Source organism: Pituophis catenifer, unplaced genomic scaffold (genome assembly GCF_029215685.1).
Source record: "Pituophis catenifer annectens isolate HBS135680 unplaced genomic scaffold, rPitCat1.0.hap2 SCAF_15, whole genome shotgun sequence".
NCBI lineage: Eukaryota > Metazoa > Chordata > Lepidosauria > Squamata > Colubridae > Pituophis > Pituophis catenifer.
In genome coordinates this window covers 5008851-5014666 of record NW_027256895.1, presented here as the reverse complement: position 1 = coordinate 5014666, position 5816 = coordinate 5008851, and positions in this window count along the sequence as shown.

Sequence of the window (5816 nt, the reverse complement as noted above, 5' to 3'; positions counted from 1 at the left end):
ATAAATTAGGAAAAAAAATGATTTTTTTTTTTTAAATTGAACTTGACAATAAATAAATAATTTTTTAAAAAAATCATTTTTTTTCTAATTCTTATCTGGATGCTTCTTTTTTCGTTATTGGCTATTTTTCAGTGAAGAGCTTTTTGAAAATTGGGCCCGTTTTTCTCCCTTCCTCTTTTCTCTGCGTGGAGAAATAGATCGCGTTGGTTGAAGAGATCACGAAGCCAAGTAAGGCTGGGAACGATGGGAGTCGGTGAAGGTGTGTTTCCCTAGTATGAATATTACGAAATGCAGGTCGTTCTCCACTTACAGCCATTTGTTTCGTGACTGTTTAGTTACAGTGGCACCGAAAAAAGTGGTAGTAACCAGTCCTCACACTTACGACTCTCGTAGCATTCCCCACAGTCACATGATTGCTCGGCAACCAGCACGACGTCTTTAGGAGGTTTGCAAACGTCCTGGGATCACGTAGATCTCTATTTGTGACCTACTCAGCTGGCTTACGACCGGCGACGTTAATGGGGAAAACGAGATTTGTTTAGCAACCGTGCGATTCACTTAACAACCGGGCTGATTTGTTTAACAGGCGAGGCAAATAAAATCGGTAACATCGGAGTTAAACGCCTCGCTTTACAAAGGAAATTCCGGACCCAACTGTGGCGGTAAGTCGAGAATTTTCCCGTATTGAAGAGCTATGGAAGTTTTTTTTCATTTTAAACGAAATTCGGCAGCTTTGAGCAGAAAAGTTCTTTCAATTTCAACGTCTGACAAAAAAAATGTTCTTTTTTCCCCCCTCTTGCCTATCCATTTTAATCAATGGCTTCTGCTTGCAATTATAAAGGTCCTTGAGGGACCAGTATATTAGAAACCACTTATGTCCACTTTCTGGGAATTTGTGCAGCCTGATCAAATAAAAATCCTTCCTCCAATTAGTTATGTCTGTGACAGATGTGTCTGTGCAAGGAGGGGGGATCTCCAGAAAACACAGCCAACCGTAGTGCTGTTTGGACGGCAGCCGTAGTTTTGGTAATAACCCCTTCTTCTTAAAAGAGAAAAAAAGAGCTGGATTTTTATTGGTGTGATATCCTCAGAATTGAAAGGAAGTTTTCCAGAAGTGAGTTTCACATCATTTTACCACCGGTTCGCCGCGCACCGAAAATGTGAACGTACGCGCACATGGGTGCAAGCCGTACGCACGAGCAAAGCGCATGCGTGGAAGGCTACGCGGCTTAGAAAACGTGGTTAAATAGGACGGCATAGCGCCGGGGCGGCCTACCCGCAGGTCGCCACTACCGGTTCGAACCAGCTGAATACCGGTTCGAAACAGCTGAATACCGGTTCGAACCGGCTGAATACCGGTTCGAACCGGCTGAATACCGGTTCGAACTGGCTGAATACCGGTTCGAACTGGCTGAATACCGGTTCGAACTGGCTGAATACCATTTTGCATTGGCATCCTTCAGTCTCAAGAGACTATGGTATCATGCTCTGGAAAGAAGTCCTAAAAACAGCATCTGGTGTGACTAAAAAAGGCCAATTCGAGAGTGGCAATCCCTTCCACACTGAGGGAAGATACATTCGGTCCCCTGCGCAGCCCCCGGATTTCGCTGGTTCCGGGACTCCCTTTTTACCTCAGCCTGCTGAACAAGTGTCTCTTCGAATTGGAGAAGGCCGTGCTGCGTCTTTAGCCTCCAGGCTGAATGATCGGAAGTCAAGGTTCCCCAGTTGTTAATGTCCATTCCATTCAAGAGATCTTGAAGATATCTTTATATCGCAGCTGTGGTTTGAATACTTTGAAGAATTCATGTAATTTTGAGTTCCGGGGGTTTGGAAAAGCGGGCTTTGAAAATGAAAATTGGTTTTTTTTTTTCCCCTCCTTTCTATACGAAAGGCTTGAGTAATTTTTAAAACTTGTATGAAGTACTGTCGAAAGTGAATTGGTAAAGTATGTGGGTTAAGAGGAAGTTAAAAAAGAAAAAAAGCAAAGTTTAAAAAAACGTCCATTTTAGCAATGGTTTTAAAATTTAGAAAAGGTGTGGGGTTTTTTTTTTCCCGTTTAGGGTTAAAAAATTTAAAAGCATGTCGTTGATCTGATTAATATAAATTACGATAGAGGAATGAGAAAACAGAAATGTGTATTATTTCCCACAGCAGAGGTTGTTAAAAATGATCCCCTTATCCAATGAAGAGAATATATTTAAGTTTGTTTCTCATTGGAAATCGCTTCTGGACTCTTTGCTCGTGATGGAGAGGGAAAAAATGAAATTTTGATTATTTTTTGGGTGGATTAGATAGGTTTGTTGTTATAGAAATGGCTAGTATGGACTATTGTATAAAAGGAAAACATTAAATCAACCAGAATAGAGCGGGAAGGGACCTTAGAGGTCTTCTAGTCCAGCCCCCTTTCTCAAGCAGGAGACCTAAACTATTTCAGACAAGTGAAGAGCCTTGATAGTACAAGGGTTTAATGCACCCTGTTATTAACACAGCTGCCTGCAATTTCTGCTGGTTCGAATCTCTCCAAGGCTCAAGGTTGACTCAGCCTTCCATCCTTTCTAAGGTAGGTGAAATGAGGACCCAGTTTGTGGGGGCAATAAGCTGACTTTGTATAAAATATACAAAAGAATGAAGGCGATTGCTTAAAGCATTGTAAGCCGCCCTGAGTCTCCGGAGAAGGGCAGCATATAAATCAAATTAAAAAAAAAAAAAAAAAGTGACTGTCCAGTCTCACCAGTGATGGAGGACCTACAACTTTTGGTGGCAAGCAGTTCCACTGGTTAATTGTCCTCCCTGTTAGGAAATTTCTCCTTAATTCCAGGTTGCTTCTCTCTTTGATTAGGCTGCAATGTTATTATTATGATGTCAAATGTAATATTATTTTCTACGGTGCCAAAGAGAGTTGGAAGCCAATGCCTTTCCCCCACCCCCTTTCTCCCTTTCTATCCCACATTTCCTCTTCTTCCCTTTTTCCCTTCCCCTAATTTTCCATTAGAAGTGGTCCTCGACTTACGACCGCAATTGTGTCGGACATTTACGTTGCTAAGTGAGACATGGGCTAAGCGAGACTCGCCCCCGTTTTACAACTTTTCTTGCCACGTTGGTGAAGTGAATCCCTGCGGTTCTTTAAATTAGTCATACGGTCGTTGAGTGAATCTGGCGTCCCTCCATGGACTTTGCATGTCAGAAGGTTGCAAAAAGGGATTGCGGGAAACACCTCAACTGTCATAAATAGGAGTCGACTGTCCAGCACCCGAATGTAAATCATGAGACTATGCGGATGCTGTAACGGTCATAAGTGTGAAAAAGTCACTTTTTTCAGTGCCGCTGTAACTTGGAACGGTCACTAAATGAACTGTTGTTAAGTCGAGGGCTACCTGGACTTTAGATTTTATTTTCTATCTTATCATCATCTTCATTTAACGACCCCATAATCCCTTGCGCAGTGGAGTCTGGGCAACTGCATGGAGCTAGCAGAGTGTTTTTTACTGGCCGGATGCCCTTCTTGTTGCCAATGCGGAGTTTTGTTCAGCAGATATATTCTTATTTTGCCCAGAGAGAGAAATATCTGCCTCTACCTAGGATCGAACTCACAGCCTCCTGATTGTGAGGCAAGAGCTCTACCTCTAGGCCACTGCACCAGCTTTAACCATAGGATCATTCTCTTATAATGACCCCATCATCCCTTGCGGGGTGGAGTTGGGGCAACTGAATGGAGCTGAATGTTTACTGGCCGGATGCCTTTCTTGTTGCCAGTGCGGAGTTTTGTTCAGCAGATATATTCTCATTGTTGCCCAGAGAGAGAAATATCTGCCTCTACCTAGGATCGAACTCACAGCCTCCTGATTGTGAGGCGAAAGCTCCACCTCTAGGCCACTGCACCGCTTTTCTTTTCTGTCTTATATTTTGATAAATTAATTGATAAATTTGATACCACGAAAAAAAAAATAAGCCGGTACGAGTCCCGGCTTTGTGGCTCGCGCACACAACTCACCTTGGCCTTCTCTCTCTCTTTTTTTTTTTAGAAAATAAATCGTTTATTACGAAATTATAACATGGATGTTCCCACCTGACACCGATTTCACCTGAACTCCCTAGATTGTAGAACGATAAAGTCTGGAGACGCAGTGTTTTCGGGCCCCCCTCCCTTTGGTGTCAGAAAGGAGGAGGGCGCCCCCCAAAATCCACGTTTTTTTAGTCCTTCCGCGGGGGCTGCCAAAACTCCACCGATAGAATTGAAGGGACCCAACGGTCACCCAGAGTGTGGTTTGGTTCTGCTGTCAGGGCATGGGAGATGCACTTCGAATGATGGAGGTCAATCCATGCTGGCAAGACTGGATAAGTATAGGATCCAGGAAGGGAGGGGAGTCTGGAACCGAAGGATCCGGGAGGGGGAAAGATGAATGCATAGAATATTTTAGATAGGAATTGGGATAAGGGGGGAAGGTAACGTAAGAAACACAGCACAAATCGTGTCGAAAATGAAAAAGGGGAACAGGACGGGACGAGAAAGGTAGTCGAGACAGCGGGGGGGTGGGGGTGGGAGGAGAGGATACAAGAGGAAGACGAGACAAGGAAACGAGGAGAAAGCGAACGGTGGGCAGAGAAGGCCGAGAACCCAGAACCATACAGGAAAGAAGGGAAAAGGGAAAAGAAAGGGGAGCGGAGGGGAGGGAAAGGAAAGGAAAGGAAGATAGAAAAAGGAAGGGAAGGGAAGGAATTGAAAGGAAGGGAAGGGAAGGAAGATAGAGAAAAGAAAGGAAAAAGGAAAGGAAAGGAAGGGAAAGAAAAAGGAGAAAGGAAAGGAAGATAGAAAAAGGAAAGAAAAGGGAAGGAAGGGAAGGAAAGGAAAAGAAAGGAGAAAGGAAGGGAAGGAATGGAAAGGAAAGGAAGGAAAGGGAGATAGTAAAAGGAAAGGAAAGGAAGGAAAAGAAAGGAAAAGGGAAGGGAAGGAATGGAAAGGAAAGGAAGGAAAGGAAGATAGAAAAAGGAAAGGAAAAAGGAAAGGAAGGGAAGTAAAAGAAAAGAAAGGAGAAAGAAAAGGAAGATAGAAAAAGGAAAGGAAGGAAAAGAAAGGAGAAGGAAAGGAAAGGAAGATAGAAAAAGGAAAGAAAAGGGAAGGAAGGGAAGGAAAGGAAAAGAAAGAGGTAAGGAAGGGAAGGAATGGAAAGGAAAGGAAGGAAAGGGAGATAGTAAAAGGAAAGGAAAGGAAAAGAAAGGAGAAGGGAAGGGAAGGAATGGAAAGGAAAGGAAGGAAAGGAAGATAGAAAAAGGAAAGGAAAAAAGAAAGGAAGGGAAATAAAAGAAAAGAAAGGAGAAAGAAAAGGAAGATAGAAAAAGGAAAGGAACGAAAATAAAGGAGAAAGAAAGGGAAGGAAAGGAAAGGAAGATAGAAAAAGGAAAGGAAGATAGAAAAAAAAAGAACAGGATATACAGACATAAGAAATGGAAAGAAAAACATTGGTGGTTGACAAACACAGCAAAACAAGAGGAGATCAACAGGAAGGATTTGGGAATCCATGAGATGATGGAGCTTGTCATGGACAAATCCAAAACTGAGAAACAAGGAAGCTGGTGGACGGAACGGAGAACAAGCAACCGAAAACAGAGGAAGGGGTTCGAGGTCCACGCTCTTCCATGGAGGCATCGGGCCCACGAGGGCTCAGGTTGGAGGAGGACCCTCTGGTGCCCCGTAAAGCTCGGCCAGCGTTCGGAAGAGGGGCCCCCATTCTTCCAGATACTCGTACCCGCCGGCGTCGCTGTCCCCAGCGCAGGAAGAACCGGGGGAGCTGAGAGACCCGGCAGTGGAGCCCTGGCCT